We start from the raw sequence: 17,897 nt of genomic DNA on the forward strand, positions 1-17,897 counted from the left end.
CCACTTCTGCAACAGGCTGCAGGATGCATTGAGCAAGGTGGCCAGAGTTGTGAACATTTGCTGTAAATGTAAATGACATACCTGTGTCCAGGATATTGTATAACATTGTTAATAAATCTCAGTGTTAGTGATGGATGTCTCATTTACAATCCCCTGACTCCAAAACATCCATAGCAGATCTGTGAAATGCTGTAACTCCCAAACTATTGACATTTTGCAATATGCTTATTTAGTAATTTGCATTCAGTATTGTCTCCGGAATACACCCTCTGATTTTTGCTACATATATGCTGAACACCCTGTATATATATTTGTATGTATGTATGTATATACAGTGTGTGTGTGTGTGTGTGTGTGTGTGTGTGTGTGTGTGTGTGTGTGTGTGTGTGTGTGTGTGTGTGTGTGTGTTGTTACGGAACAGAGAAAACTGTCCCGCAAAGTTCCAGGTTCAAAACAAAGAGTTAGATAAAATTACAAGTTAAAGTTTAATGCTCAAACTAACAACAAAACATTCAGGACTCATAAGGATAATGTAATGGCAAAAAAACAGGTTAAATATATGGTTAACTGCAATAGCCTCTATTAACACGAAATTAGCAAGAGTAAATATATCTAAGTCAGCCCTGATAAAATGAAAATACACTGGGTAATGCTCAGTTAATGCAAGATAAATTATTACAGATACAAAATATTATTAATGATGGCTGACAAAGAACCTTACATGAATTACAAAGACCTCACTAGGCCTACAAATCAACCTTATGCTACACAGTACAAGAAAAAATGCAACAACAGTTATACTCAAATTACACACAGCTGCTAGATGGTTGGAGACTTCCTGAGCACTCACAATAATAATAACTGTACAGGGGAGGACAGAGATGTGAACAAAATGAAGAGTAGATCTAAGTGGCAATTAATGTAGAGACTGAGCTCATTATATAGGGGCCGGCAGAGCTCGATACAACTTGTAAGAAGGACGCGCAAATGAAGCCATGGGGACAAAGAGTTGACAATCCCGCTCTGAACAGCAGAAAGAACGACTTACTCTACTATAACGGTAGAAGGGGGGGACTGAGGCAGAACACGCTCGTGATCAAACATGCAGCATACTGTGCGTTAAAATTACACAAAGGATGATGAAATCATAGGCTATGTAACACCTCCCCACAAAGAAAAAGAAATTTACAAAGGAAATTTCTTATTACTCAAAAACAATCTGTGTAAAGTCTAGATAAGCAATCTGCAATAACATTTTCTTTCCCCTTGACATGTTGTATGTCTAATGAATACTCCTGAAGAAGTAGACTCCATCTTGTCAATCTCTGATTTTTATCTTTAAACTTACTAAGGAATTTCAGTGGGTTATGATCCGTATAAAGGACTATGGGGTCAAAACCAGAACACAAATAAAATGAAAAATGCTGTAAACCCAAAATTAAGGCCAAAAGCTCTTTCTCAATAGTTGAGTAGTTCTTTTGAGGTAGAGTGAACTTCTTACTGTAATAAGGTACAGGGTGTTCAATACCCTGATCATCCTCTTGCAGCAAAACAGCCCCAGCTCCTGTATCACTTGCATCAACAGACATCTTAAAAGGCTTAGCAAAATTTGGAGTAGCGAGCACTGGCTGACTTAATAGGATAGCTTTAAGTTTGTTGAAAGAGGATTCACAGTTATCGGTCCAGACAAATTTAACTCCCATTTTCAGTAGGTCTGTAAATGGTGATACAAGAATTGAAAAGTTAAGAACAAATCTCCTGTAATAACCTACCATTCCCAAAAATCTTTGTAGCTCTTTCCTACTTTTAGGTCTGGGAAGATCACTTATAACCTGAACCTTAGCTCCTGGTGGTGCAACATGTCCATCACCAATTACATACCCAAGGTACTGAACTTTAGCTTGACCAAACTCACACTTTAATAAATTAGCTACAAGATTAGCATGAACCAAAAGCTCAAGAAATTTACTGACATGGCATAGGTGATCTTTCCAGTTGTCACTGAAGATTAATACATCATCAATATAAACAACACACCCTGCCAAACCCTCTGTTACGACATTCATGAGCTTCTGAAATGTGGCTGGTGCATTCTTCATACCATATGGCATTACAGAACATGCAAAAGTCTTTCCTAGTGTTACAAAACATGAGATCTCCCTAGCACGTTCAGTCATACTGTAGGTACTTGCCAGTATCCCTTTAACAAATCAAACTTACTTATGTACCTAGCCTTTCCGATCTTGTCTATTCATTCTTCCACACGAGGGAGAGGGTAAGTGTCTGTTTTGGTTATCTGATTAACACGTCTGTAGTCAATGCAAAGCCGCTGTGACCCACCTGGCTTAGGGACTAGCGTGACAGGAGAACTCCACTCACTCTGACAGGGCTCAATCATCTTGTGGTCCAACAGGTAGCCAAGCTCCTTCTGGATGAGAGGAACTTTCACTGGGTTCACACGGTAAGGAGGCAGTTTAATTGGCTTTGCGTCTCCAACATCGACATCATGCATCAACACAGTGGTTCTTCCTGGAGTGGCACGGAACACTTGCGGGTACTCCTGCAGTAATGCCGAAAACTCCTGCCTTTCCTCGGGAGGTAGATGAGAAAGCTTAGTCTGGAGATCATTCATGATATCAGGATTCTTCCCCAAACTATCACTCAGGCTCATACTGCATGAGAGAGCTTCAATTGCAGACTCGGGTGGAACAGCTACAGTGCAGACTGGGTGATTTTCGTCCCGCCTGTGATATAACTTCAGCATGTTGATGTGACATAGTTGCTTGTTCTTTCTACGATCTGGTGTGGCGATGACATAGTTGACATCACTGAGTTTCTTCTCCACGAAATAAGGACCACTAAACTTGGCTTGAAGAGGTTGCCCATGCACTGGTAGCAGAATCAAAACCTGATCTCCTGGCTGAAAGTGGCGTAACCTGGACTTCTTATCATACCAAGTCTTCATCTTCTCCTGAGCAGCTCCTAAATTCTCTCTCGCCAGCTGTAAAGCAGTGGACAGCCGTTCTTTGAACTTCATCACATACTCCAGCAGGTTGACGTCATCTTCCTCCGACAGCCAGCATTCCTTGAGTAGCTTAAGGGGTCCTCTTACTTCATGGCCAAACAGTAGTTCAAAAGGTGAGAAGCCCAGTGATTCATTTGGAGATTCTCTTGCGGCAAATACAATGAATGGAAGACCTTTATCCCAGTCTTTCTGATGTTCCAAACAGTATTTCTTGAGCATTGATTTGAGTGTTTGATGATATCTCTCCAACGCTCCTTGGGTCTGGGGATGGTAAGCTGAAGACGTGATCTGGGTGCTGCCCAACTCTTTCAGAGACTGCTTGAAAACATTTGACATGAAATTACTTCCCCGGTCTGACTGTACCTCCTTGGGCAGACCAAACTTTATGAAGAACCCTAGCATTTCCTTAACCACGTTCTTTGCTGAGATATTTCTAAGTGGAATGGCTTCAGGATAACGAGTAGCCATATCAATCAGGGTCAACACATAAGAAAATCCTGAAGAAGTCTTAGGAAGAGGGCCCACAATATCCACCAACACACGGGTGAATGGCGCCTCAAAAGGAGGAATGGGAACTGGAGGTGCAACCTTTTCGGTCTGATTACACTTCCCCACAACTTGACAGGTGTGACAAGACTTACAATACCAGGAAACATCCCTGAAGATACCTGGCCAGTAGAAGTGTTTCAAAATGCGTGCCACAGTCTTCCTCACTCCAAGGTGTCCTGCCAAACTGGAATCATGAGCCACTCTAATGATATCCTGCCTACAAACACGAGGGATGACAACTTGATGTACAACCTCCCACTCACAGTCGGCTGATGCTGTTGGGGGTCTCCACTTTCTCATAAGTACTCCTGACTTTATATAATAACAAGTAGAAGCACCAGCTGACTCTTCCTCACTGCAAGCAGAGTTAGCTAGACCTTTCAACTCAGGGTCAGCAACCTGCAACTCAACCAACTCTTGACGAGACAAATTATCAACACTACGGGGTACTGCCTCATCTGGTGAGTGGTCCAAATTAGCAAGAAAAGTGTCAGCTAGGATAACATCATCATCATCATTATCCTCTAAATCACCAGTAACTTTAGACTTAGCCCTGGTGACAGCACATCCAGGGAACACATCAGGGACATCACAATCCCGGGCCGCAGCCACTGGTTCACTAGACAGCTGAGGAGCTGGACACACTTGACTTCCACCAATATCATTTCCAAGTAAGAAAGTTACACCTGACATTGGGAGTGTCTCAACCAACCCAACCATAACGGAACCATTAACAAAACCAGACTCTAAATTCACTCTGCACAGAGGGACAGAGAAGTAATGATTCCCTACACCTTGTAAGATTACAGTTTCATCAGAGGAATTAACATTAGAACCTAGAACACTGGTCAGCATAAGGAATTGGCAAGCACCTGTATCACGATATATTTGAACTGATTTCCTGTCATTATTGTCCAGAGGACTGACAAAACCATCAGACAGGAAATTAGCACATGAACTCTTGAGAGTGTCACCCACGTTACTGCTCAAAAGAGGAGCTCCATCATGAGAATTTAAGTTACCCCTCAAAGCAGGTTCAGTTAACTCAGTTAAAGAATTCTGGGAACTCTCAAGAGTGGACACTAGACCAATTGACTGAATATTTAAAGACTCCTTTTTGTTCACATCACGCTGTCTCCTGAAACATTTCTCCATAGTATGACCAAGCTTACTACAATAAGTATATTTACTTTTGTGAAATCTAGAGGTGGAGCTGGTATTTACTTCCTGAGAAACATCATCTTTATTCTCTTTCCTGTTACCTGTACTCTGAGTAGAGGCAACGTACTTACTCTCAGCTTTCCCTTTTTCTTTAGAATATCTCTTGTGAGTGAGAACATATTCATCAGCTAAAACTGCAGCATCAGACAAATTATCTATTCTTTTCTCATCAAGATATAGGCTTACATCTTTTCTAATACACCTCTTGAAGTCCTCCAGCAAAATCATCTGCTTAAATTTACCAAAATCAGAGTCCACATTCTTAGAATTTAACCACTGCTCTAACAGATCTTCTTTGATTTTTGCATACTCAACATGGGATTGCTTATCTTGCTTGTAAGTTGTCCTAAATTTTACTCTATAATCTTCAGGAACAAGCTCATAGGCCTTAAGAATCAAGCTCTTAACGACATCATAATTATCAGATTGATCCTGAGGCAAAGATGCATAAGTTACTTGCCCTTTACCGGTGAGAACAGTTTGAAGGAGTACTGGCCAATACTTTTTGGGCCAATTAAAACCTGTAGCTACCCTCTCAAACAATTGAAAATACTTTGTTAAATCAGATTCATTAAAAGGAGCGACAAGTTTAACATTTTTAGCCACATCAAAATCATCAGAGCTAGATGATCCAGTTCCACCTTGTTTCATGCGATACTCATGGTCTGCCCGAATCCTGGCAAGTTCAACTTGTGCCTCAGCCTCCTTAGCACGAGACTCTGCCTCCTTAGCCTGAGCCTTCTGCAGGGCTAGCTGTAACTTAGCTAATTCAATCTGCGTTTGCTCATTTGGAGGAGTTACATTAAACAAGCTTTCATTAATCATGTCAACAAGTTGATCTTTAGAATGATGAGAGCGAACAGCAATTCCCAATTGTTGAGCAACAAGCTTAAGTTCATTCTTTGTTCTGTTTTCTACATCCAACACTGTTTGCACATTTGACAAAAAATCTTTGGCTTCATCAAGTGTAGTAATAGTAGACATCATGAATAAATCACAGTCACAAAATATCAAGCAATATCCTTATGATAATATCCTGAATATCCTGATATGAGGTCGCCAAATTTATGTTACGGAACAGAGAAAACTGTCCCACAAAGTTCTAGGTTCAAAACAAAGAGTTAGATAAAATTACAAGTTAAAGTTTAATGCTCAAACTAACAACAAAACATTCAGGACTCATAAGGATAATGTAATGGCAAAAAAACAGGTTAAATATATGGTTAACTGCAATAGCCTCTATTAACATGAAATTAGCAAGAGTAAATATATCTAAGTCAGCCCTGATAAAATGAAAATACACTGGGTAATGCTCAGTTAATGGAAGATAAATTATTACAGATACAAAATATTATTAATGATGGCTGACAAAGAACCTTACATGAATTACAAAGACCTCACTAGGCCTACGAATCAACCTTATGCTACACAGTACAAGAAAAAATGCAACAACAGTTATACTCAAATTACACACAGCTGCTAGATGGTTGGAGACTTCCTGAGCACTCACAATGATAATAACTGTACAGGGGAGGACAGAGATGTGAACAAAATGAGGAGTTGATCTAAGTGGCAATTAATGTAGAGACTGAGCTCATTATATAGGGGCCGGCAGAGCTCGATACAACTTGTAAGAAGGACGCGCAAATGAAGCCATGGGGACAAAGAGTTGACAATCCCGCTCTGAACAGCAGAAAGAACGACTTACTCTACTATAACGGTAGAAGGGGGGGACTGAGGCAGAACACGCTCGTGATCAAACATGCAGCATACTGTGCGTTAAAATTACACAAAGGATGATGAAATCATAGGCTATGTAACAGTGTGTATATATATATAATTTTTTTTTATGCGAGGAAGAAGGAACCAAAGGCCATGAGCCCACAATAACAGTTCCCTCCAAGAGAAAAACAAAATACAAGAGAGAGCCAAATTCAAGATTCATTCATTTTGAGATGCCTGGACACACTGCATTTGAAAAACTGGAGATCATAGGCAGCAGGAAATACAGACAGAGGGAGACAGTTCCAGAGTTGACCTGTTGCATAAATGAAGGACTGAGAGTAATGGTTAACTCTTGCATTAGAGACTTGGACAGAAAAGGGATGAGAGTTTGCTGTTAGATGGGTGCTATGCACCCGTCGTAGAGGTGGAGGAATGCATGCAGGCAGTTCAGAGGAGCAGTGACCATTAAAGTAGCGATAGAAAAGAGATAAAGATGCAACAGTGCGGCGAAGCGACAGAGGTTGAAGGGAGTCAGTAAGAGGAGGAGAGTTAATGAGACGAAAAGCCTTGTGACTCCACCCTATTGAGAAGAGCTGTATGTGGGGAGCCTCCCCACACATGAGAGTTGTACTCCACACAGGGGTGGATAAAACCCCTGTATAGAGTCAACAATTGTGCAGGGGTAAAGAAAGAATGCAGTCGGCTTAGCACACTCAATCTCTTGGAAGCAGATTTTACAAGAGATGTCATATGATCTTTCCAAGATAAGTCCCGAGTAAATGAAACCCCAAGCATGTTCAAGGATGATGCAGGATTAAGCTGAATATTATTAAACATTAGTGGGTATACCTGTGGAAGATTTTGACGGGTTGATAGGTGTAAGAACTGAGTCTTAGATGCATTAAAAACAAGATTATTTTTACCCCAGTCAGAGATACGAGCCAAGTCAGACATTAGGAGTGCCATAGCCTCATCCCTTGTTTGTTGAAGTAACTGCTGAGATGGGTGTTGCGGGAACCGAATGGAAAGGTGAAGGGTGGAGTCATCAGCGTATGAGTGGATAGAGTTAGACGTACAGCTTAGAAGGTCATTGATGAATAAAAGGAAGAGAGTTGGTGATAGGACAGAGCCCTGAGGAACACCACTGTTGATAGATCTAGGAGAAGAATGATGGCCGTCTACCACAGCGGCTATAGAACAACCAGAAAGGATGCTAGCGATGAAGGCACAGATATAAGGATAGAAACCGTAAGAGGGCAGTTTGGAAATTAAAGATTTATATCAGACTCGATCGAAAGCCTTTGAGATGTCAAGTGCAGTGGCAAAGCTTTCGCCAAAGTCCCGAAGGGAGGATGACCAGGAGTCTGAAAGGTAGGTGAGAAGATCACCAGTGGAGCGCCCCTGACGGAACCCGTACTGACGATCAGAAAGATAGGAAAGATACCTTAAAATTTTTCTATTGAGAATTGACTCGAAAACTTTTGAAATACAGGACGTTAAAGCAATTGGACGATAGTTGGAGGGTTGGGAGTGGTCACCCTTCTTTGGGAATGGCTGAATGAGAGCAAACTTCCAACAAGAAGGAAAGGTACAAGTTGACAGACAAAGGCGAAAGAGTTTGCCTAGGCAGGGTGAAAGCACAGAAGCACAGTTCTTGAGAACAACAAGAGGGACCCCATCAAGCCCATATGCCTTGTTAGTATTGAGGCCAGTGATGGCAGAAAATACATCAGCTGAAGAAATTTTAATGTCAGCCATGAGGAAGTCAGAGGCGGGAAGTGATGGAGGAACAGCACTGGAATCGTCTAAGGTAGAATTGGAAGAGAAAGTCTGTGCGAAGAGATCTGCTTTATCAGTAGAAGAAATAGCTACAGAACCATCAGAGTAGAAAAGAGGAGGGAAGGATGATGAGGTAAAGTTGTTAGAAAGGTTTTTGGGAAGGTGCCAAAAGGAGCGGGAAGAATTCGAGTTGGAGAGTTGAGAGCATTTAGTACGGATGAAATTATTTTTAGCAGAGCGAAGAAGAGACTTAGCACGATTGCGGGCAGAAACGTAAAGATGATGTGATTCAGGGGTGGGTTGGCTCCGGTACCTTTTGTTGGCCCTCTCCTTGTTGTGGACAGCATTAGAATAAGCGTGATTAAATCAAGGCTTTCTTGCATTAGTCAGAGGATATGAGAAAGGAATGTATGCTTTCATGCCCAAGAGAATAACCTTCGTAATGCGCAAGGCACACTCGGATGGCTCCCGGCCATGGAAGCAATAATCATTCCAGGGAAAATCAAAGAAGTACTGCCTGAGGGCCTCCCAATCCGCGGTTCCAAAATGCCATAGGCGACGTTTCCCTGGAGGGTCCACAGGCCGTACCGGAGTGATAGGACATGTTAAGGTGATAAGGTTGTGATCGGAGGAGCCCAACGGAGAGAAAAGATTAACAGTGTAAGCAGAAGGATTAGTTGTAAGGAAGAGGTCAAGTATGTTGGAGCTCTCTCCCCAAAGCGGGTAGGGTGCTGTACAAGCTGCTCTAGGTCATTAAGGATAGAAAAGATGTAGGCTTGTTCATCAGGTGGATCAGTGAAAGGAGAGGAGAGCCAAAGGTGGTGGTGAACATTGAAATCTCCTAGAATGGAGATTTCAGAGAAAGGAGAAATGGATAGAATGTGTTCCATCGTAGAAGTAAGATAGTCGAAGAATTTTTGATAGTCAGTAGAATTAGGGGATAAGAAAACAGCACAGATATATTTAGTCAGAGAATGACAGGAAAGCCGAAGCCAGAGTGTAGAAAATTCAGAAGAATCGAGTTCAGGAACATGAGAGCAAGATAAGTCATTGCGTATATATACACAACAGCCACCTTTGGCTTTGAAATGAGTATAGAGAAAGTAGGAGGATACAGAAAAGGGTTTGCTGTTAGTTGCCTCAGACAGCTGAGTCTCAGTTAAAAAGAGAAGGTGAGGTTAAGAGGAGGAGAGGTGGTGCTCAACAGAGCGAAAGTTAGAGGAAAGGCCGCGAATGTTGCAGAAATGAAGAAGAAGAGAGTCAGACAGTGGTTCCAGGCACCTCGTGTCATCACCGGGAGAGGGGCGGAAGGTGGGGGCATTTGTGGTTCCCCCCCCCCGGGGACTTCGAGGCTTGGTGATGAGACGCCATGGTTTGTTTTTTGATTTTTGGAAAAGGAAGTGCAGTGTGTACTGTGCATGTAGTTTGGTGTAGATTGTTAGAGAAATTTGTATTGGAGAGCATGCTGGCCTACTCTCTGTGTAACTGAGACATTGAAAAAGTTCAGCAAAGGGGGATGGTCAGGAACTAGTCCTGAGGGCTGATGAAACGGGAGCTCCAGCACTCCCTGTCATCAGCTTTCCATCCACTTCGGGAGTACTGCCCTGCTCGACTGGTGCTGCAGTCTTGGTAGGCTTTATTAACTCGCCCCATCCCGGCAGATTTTTCACAAATGACCTCCCCCCAATCCCGGCAGATTTTCATTTTTTTTTTTCTTTGGTTAAAACATCTGCTTTTTATGAGAAACATTGAAAATTCATAGAGAAATCACTCACCTGAACTTAAAAATGCTGGTACAGGTGACAATACCCTCACCCAAGTGTGTGTTCTATGGGACCTGGCTCCAGAGAAAATGTTTTCTATGGGAGGGATAACTATTCCATAGCACTCATAATAGGTAGATATTTATTTGGTATGAATTTATATGTAGTACAAGAGTACTGTATATTGATTTTTTATCTATCTGTCTATCTATTGCCAGACGCCTCAATCCCGTTTGGGGTGGTCACAAACAAATTGCCTCCAAGTCGCCCTGTCCCCCGCCATTTCACTGCCCTGCTCCCAACTCACACCCCCCTCTCTCATATACATCTCCACCCCATCCCTCCATCTCATCCTCGGCTTCCTCCTCCCTCTTTCCCCCTCCACCTCACTCATACACTCTCTTCGTCAGTCTTTCACCCTCCATCCTCTCCACATGGCCAAACCACCTCAGTGTGTTCCTCATAACGCTTCCTATCACATCCACATCAACACCATAATGCTCCTTTATATCATGAAGTAATATAGGTGATATAAGTGTTGTTTCACTCACCAAACACATCAACATACTCCACCTTTTTTGGGAACATTACCTGCTAATCACATGTGATCATTTCATCCTCTAACGCTATGTGTCCTCCACATCATCATCATCGATTGGGGAATCACTCTCGCCTCGAATTTCATACCTTGGCACGACATGTCTCTACTGCCAAGGGCACTGGTAATAGGTGAGTTGCCGAGACAGTGGTGTGGGGGGGGAGGAGGTCAAGCGGGTTAAGGCGTTGTCCCTGCCTGGCCTCGGGTAGAGGAAGGTATCCTGCGTGTATGTACCAAAAATCACACGCAAAATTTAAAAAATGTGCAAATGATGAACCTTGCAATTGCAGTGCATTTATAAACGTCAACTGGAGTCACAGTGACAAAACGTTCGGGCACCTATGTACATCAACAGAACATAGCGGGTAATAGTAGTAGTAGTAGTTGTTCCCTAGGCAGTCTGGCCAAACAGCCCTGAGTCCCTTAGAGACCGGGCTTTCCCACAGAACTCTCAAAGACTGTATGTTGTGTTGTTGGCATAGGTGATTGTGTGCAATGTAGTCTTCCATAATGTGCTTAAAAGTGTGGGGTGATGTGTTGCATCCTGGACAGGCATCAGCGACGGAGTCATCCAGCCTCTTCTGGTAGCTTAAGAGGACTGGATGGTGCTCACATCTCAGCCTGGCCAGGTGGACCCTGTCCTCACGAGGAAGATAGGATTCAGAAGGGTGGATGTCAGGAGGCCGTGCATGCAACTGTGTGTTGTCTTTAAGTGACTGAATGGAGCGACGAGTGATTTGAGTGCGGATATGCTTCTGGAAGCTGGTCTGAGGTGGGGGAGGGGGGAGAGATGACAGTATTTGTTCTTACCTAATTGTATCTTTACAGGAATGAGTCAAGCTCGTACTGTCCCGTGTCTTAAACCATATTTATCGTACATATCTTTAAATTTGTGAATTGTTTTGGCACACACTATTTCATTCGGTAATGCATTCCATTGATTAATTGCTCTGTTTGGGAAACTGAATTTCCTTACGTCTTTATCACCTCTCTTCTTATGCAGTTTTTTGCAGTGCCCTCTTGCTGATGCTTCTCCATATGTTAAGTAATCATTTATGTCTATTTTCTCCTTCCCTGATATGCACTTATATAGCATTATCATGTCACCTCTTTTCCTTCGCTCCTGTAGTGTTGGTAAATTCAGTTTATTTAGTCTTTCTTCGTAGCTTAGGTCCCTTAAGCTTGGTATCCATCTTGTAGCGGCCCTTTGAACTTTTTCAATCTTGTCTATGTGTTTTTTGAGATGAGGACTCCAGACTACTGATGCATATTCCAGGGTTGGTCTAATGAATGATGTTATTATCCTTCTTAGCATGTGTTCATTTATGTATGTGAATGCTATTCTCATATTTGCAAGCAGTGTATACATGTTCCGTACCTTCTCGCTGATGTGGTCAGCTGGAGATAGTCTGTTATTGATAATCACACCTAGGTCCTTCTCTCTTTCTGATGTGTATAGGGTTTTATTTCCTAACTTATAATCCCAATCAGGTCTTTTTCCACTTTTACCAAACTTGATTACATGACACTTGTCCACATTCAATTCCATTTGCCATGTATTACTCCATTCATGAAGTTTATTTAATTATTCTTGTAGCTCTTTACAAGAGTCTGTGTTAGTAATTCTCCTTTGTATTTTTGCATCATCTGCAAACATATTCAGATAGCTCTCATTTTCAGTGTTACTGTGTATATGATTTATATACACTAAAAACATGATTGGTGCCAGCACTGCACCCTGTGGTACTCCACTAGTCACTTCTTTCCATGACGAGTAGTTTCCTCTTAGTACTGTTCTCATTTCTCTTTTTATGAGAAAATCTTGCATCCAACAAAATAGTTTGCCTCGAATTCCTCCTTGATGGTACAGTTTCCATAAAAGTCTTTGGTGTGGTACTGTGTCAAAAGCTTTCTTGAAATCTAAATAGATACTGTCCACCCATCCTTCTCTTTCCTGTGCTGTGTTTGTTACTCTGTCATAGTAGCTCAACAGATTAGTAACACATGATTTTCCTTTTCTGAAACCAAACTGTCTTTCTGTTATCATACTGTGTTCTAGATGATTTACCCAAGCTTTTCTTATACCTTGCTTACAACACTGGTCAGTGATACTGGTCGGTAGTTGAGTGGATTTTGTCTATTTCCTTTCTTGAATAAGGGGACAATATTTGCTTTTTTTCCAAATATCAGGTAGTTTACCTTGACTCAAGGATTTCTTGAAAATTAAAAATAATGGTTTACTTAACTCCTTTGCACATTCTCGTAGTACCCAACATGAAATTTCATCAGGACCACTTGCTTTTCCTCTGTCTAATTTACTTAACTCCTCCTGTATTACTTTTTCTGCTATCTGTATATCTGGTAGTATGTGTGGACCTGCATGTTCCACATAGTCCCTCTCAAAAATTTTTTCTTCTGTAAAAACTAATTGGAAATTCTTATTTAGTGCTTCACAAATATCTTTCTCTTGTGTATAAGTGATTCCCTCGTCCGTAATGGATTCTATTATATCTTTTACTTTGCTTTTGCTTCTGATGTAGCTGTAAAACAGCTACTTTTATTTATTATATCCTCCTCAAACTGTTTTTGGGCTTCTCTCCTTATTCTTGTATAATCGTTTCTTGCCTGTTTGTAATTATTATACGCCCTTTCACTATTGTGTCTTCTGTATCCGTTCCACAAAAAATCTTTTCTTTCTTTTGATTTTTTACATTCTGTATTGAACCATTTCTGTATTTTCTTATCTGCTTCTTTGTGCTGTGGGATGTACTTCTGGACTCCTATTTCATAAAATTCACAGAATTTTTTATATACAGCATTTAAAGCTTGTCCTCTAAGCTCATTTTCCCAATCAACTTCTAAGAAATACTTCTTTAGGTCTTGATAATTTCCCTTTTTATTGTTTGGGCTCTTTTTGTAACTTTCATTGCTGTTAACTATGTCATATGCTATCCTGAAGTTGTAATTTAGCACTGCATGATCGCTTTTGCCGAGTGGAGGGTGATATATTAAACTGTCAATATCATTTTCTTGCCTAGTAAATATTAGATCTAGCACTGAAGGTACATCAAGTCCTCTTTTTCTGGTGGTTTCCCTCACATGTTGCGTTAAGAAAAACTCTTGCACGAGATCCAGGGGCTTTTGGTCCCAACAGCTTTCTTGGCTAATTATGTCTAGAGTATTCCAATTTATATTTGTATTAAAATCTCCAGTTAGTATAATTCTTTCTGATTTCTCTTCCATTTTATGTAGTAATGATCTTAAACTCTGAATTGTACTCTCTGCCAGGTCCTCGTATTTGTCTCTTTCCCATGTGTTTGATCTGGGTGGCATGTACAAATTGGCTACAATTACTTTCCCTTCAGATGTGTTGATCTCTTCTGCAATCAGTTCTACTTGTGATGGTATATCTAGTTTTATTTTATTGACTTTTAGATTTTTCTTAGTTAATATTATAATTCCTCCTCCTTTTTTTAGATTTCTGTCTCTTCTCCATATATTGTATTCCTCTAAGTTTAGTATGTCATTGGATATCCTTGGTGTTAATTTTGTTTCAGTTAGGCATATTATTTGTGGTTCATTTTCTCTGACAATCATTCATCTCTAGTAATTTAGATACCATTCCATCCACATTTGAGTACATCAACTTTATCATCTTGTTTATATACTTGTCATGACATGGTTTTATTACCTTCCTCCTTTTTATTCCATCCTGTTTGTGTACTACTTTTGTACCTGCAATCCTATTACTTTGTTAAAAAATTTCTTCTTCTCTTCTGATCTTCCCTCATTTGTTGTTTTTGCTTCCTCCCTTTTCTCTTTCAGTAATTCCAGTTCCTCTTTTGTTAGGCATCTTTTTATCCATACATTTTTGAACTCCTCTTTTTCCATAAGATTCATTGCATTTTTTAGTATCTCCTCCCCAGTGTTTTCACTCTGGAAAGTCACCTTTAGAGGTCTTGTACTGCTTTTCTCGTAGTTCCCTAACCTTTTGTGTTCCTCTATGTCTTTACTACAGATTTCCTCTGATACTTCTTTCAGTAAGCTCATTACATTTGCCATCTCCTTTTTGTCTCTTGTGATCTTGTTTTTTACTTCTTCCTCTTCTATACCAGTGATTAGTATAGATTTGTTTATATGTACTGAATCTCTGACTAACTTTGGATTGTTTTGGATTATTCTTTTCACTTCCTGTTTAATGCTTTTTTCCTCCACCCTTGCTTCTAAGTCTTCCTTTACTTTCACCATTTCAGCATACGTGGTTTCCACATCATTTTTGTAGTTTTGCACAGCTTCATTCACCTGTGTTATCTTCTCCTCAATATCACTGCTTTGGTCTATCAGACTGCTTACTTGCCTAATTGTCTCTGTGTCATTTTTGAACTCTTCCATAACACTCTCGTGATTGACTACTGTACTTGCCATTTCACTCATTTTCTTCCTAAGTGTACTCAGTTCCACTGTTAGTTCACTGATGGTTGTCTTTTTCTTGTTGGCCTCCCTTCCTAGTTTTTCTATTTCTTCCTTTTGCAAGTGCATCTGCTTCTTTATTTCATCAATTTCATTTTTGAAAGCCATTTCTAGTTTGTGTACATATTCAACCAGTCTATTGTGAGTCTCCACTTCAACCAGTTCTTGGTAGAAATCATCATTTTGCTTTCTACTTTTATCCCTTTTCTTTTCCAAATTTGCTTTACTAAAGTATATATCCATTTTGCAATACTAAAAGTACAGAGTATGGTATCGTGTGCTGGGTGTTGTTTTGATGTTCCTTGGTGTGGGTGGATGTGCTGCCATGTACTGTAGTGGATGTTGTGGGTTTGTGGAGGCTGCAGCAAGAAACTGGGTGCCTCTCATGTCTAGGTGATCCTTGACTTTGAGGACTTTGGTTTCTTGATGTAGGTGGTCTGTGGGTGTAGTAGCTGTGCAGCCTGTGATTATTTTTAGGGCCTTGTTCTGTATGGTCTGTAGAGTGTTGTAGTGTGTTTTGGTGTGGTTAGAAGTCCAGGCAGGGCTTGCATAATTCATCACTGAACGTATGTATTGTTTGTATACTGTGGTGGTGGTTTCTTTGTTGTGTCCGAATGTTGTATGGGCAAGTGACCTCAAAGCATTGAGTCTTGGTGTTATTTTATTTTTAATGTTTTTGATGTGTTGTTTAAATGACATTGATGTATTGTTTGTTACACCAAGGATTTTGGGGGGGGGGTAGGGAAGTGTTGTTTATGGTGAGGTGTGGGATGTGACTGTGTTCTGCTGTCCACTTTGTGAGAAGAGTCACTGTAGATTTGGCTGGGGCTATTTTGAGCCTGTTTGTGGTGATCCATTCGTGTAGTGTGTTGAGGTAAGGTTGAATATTGTGTGTAGCTGTGTTTGCATTTTGGTGTGTACATGTAAGTGTTATATCATGTGCATAGGAAGCTATGTGTATCTGTGGGGTGTGGGGTGTGGGGTGTGGGTACGTCGTGCATGTATAGGTTAAAGAGTGTAGGGGACAAAACAGATCTTTGAGGGACGCCGTTTGTGAAGTTTCTGATGTTAGAAGACTGACCGGCAAATGTTACGTGTGCACATCTGCCTGCTAAGTAGTTTGCCAGCCATCTTTTTGTGTTATTGTGCATGTTTGTGTTGAGTATTTTGTTTGTGAGGTTGTGGCGGGGGACAGCATCAAAAGGTTTGCTAATGTCTAGAGTGATTAGGATTGTTCTGTGTGGTGGCCTAGCTGAATTCATGCCATCGAAAACTCTCTGTGTAAGGTCTGTGAGAAGGGTGTTTGCGGAGTGTAGTGGCCTAAAGCCATGTTGTGACTGGGCTAGGGGAATGTAAGGTGTGACTAGTTGTAGTACCAGTCGTTCAGTGACTTTAGAGGGGGTGCAGAGGAGTGTGATGGGGCGATGTGAGGAGGGTAATGTGGTGTCTTTGTTGGGTTTAGGGATAGTGATGATTTTGCCATGCTTCCAGATGTTGGGTATTATGTTGTGTGAGTAGCTGTAGTTTGATATGTTGGTGAGTGCTTGTATGCCTTGTGCTCCTTGGTGTTTAAGGTGAATGTTGGTTATGTTGTCTGGTCCACAAGCAGATGAGTGCTTGAGAACATAGCGGATTAATACTCTTGTTGTACGGGGGCAGTTACCTTAGGTTTAATGCTGCCATCATTCAGTCAGTGCCAAGGCAATGTAAATGCCAGTATTGGCCTAACTGATCCATGCCATCTCACACACAGTTGATAGATTTGTATTTTTTCTGGAACATTTAATATCCCATCTCCTTTTTTTTATCTCTTTTTTTTTTCTCTCTCTCTCTTTTTTTTTTCTTTTTAATGGTTGCAAGACTGGTGTGTGTGACAGTTATAAAGCACCTTGACTTTGTGGCATATGCAGTGGCATGTGTGGTCATTTTTGTTTACTCATGCAGGTATCATGCACTTGACAAGAAATCTAGATTTCATATTAAAGTGACGGAAGAGAGAGAGAGAGAGAGAGAGAGAGAGAGAGAGAGAGAGAGAGAGAGAGAGAGAATTGCTTTGGAGATTTGTGTTATCTTGGAGATTGGTTAAGATCCTTGATAAGTACAATCCCTTGGTCAAAACACACTCAACCAAGAACACATGGGAAGAGAATTGTGTGCCTGCCATGATCCACCACATTCAAACATTTGTTCGCTTAGATGCAGTCTCACTCCTACTTCTTTTCTTCTTCTTTAACAGTTTTTATTTTTATTTTTTATTTTTTCCTTAATATTCTTTCTAAATTTTCTGGTTGCCTGGGGCTGCAGGATGTTTGAGTGCTGGTTAAATGGAGTTGTGCTGTACCTTGGTGTTTTCAGACAAGAACTTTGCCCTGATCATAAGAACAGATTGCCCCTCATCATCCATAGCTGTGGAATCTCTTCACTAAGACAGTTGGTGTTCTCAGCACATATCTGTACCTGCACAGGATCATAGGTTACCGCACGGTCCTTATTACAGTAGGTCTGAAAAACACTGTCCATGACACAGCAGTGGTTAATGTGACATAGAGATAGCAGTATATTACAAAGCAGAGCTTCTGAAACAATTGGCTTATGTGGGTGAGATGGTATTTGTTAATGCTTAACATCCCAGGACCTTTTCTTCTTCAACACCTGATACACACAAGATTTCCTGTATGTCAGGCAGCAGACTGCTGCCAGTGTCCCACCTTTTTGACAAAATAGTGCAGTTCCTCAAACAATCCATTCAGTCCTCACAAATATACTC

At 41.0% G+C, this 17,897-nt stretch overlaps 1 protein-coding gene across 1 annotated transcript in view; it reads left to right on the forward strand.

The window, feature by feature from the left end:
- The window catches only part of LOC145399689 (uncharacterized), a 91,673-nt gene that overhangs the window by 57,720 nt on the left and 16,056 nt on the right, over nt 1-17,897 (forward strand). The gene's annotated exons all lie outside the window — the stretch shown is intronic.

Source organism: Coenobita brevimanus, chromosome 6, assembly GCF_032717465.1.
Source record: "Coenobita brevimanus isolate Jiangsu-jjx chromosome 6, ASM3271746v2, whole genome shotgun sequence".
NCBI lineage: Eukaryota > Metazoa > Arthropoda > Malacostraca > Decapoda > Coenobitidae > Coenobita > Coenobita brevimanus.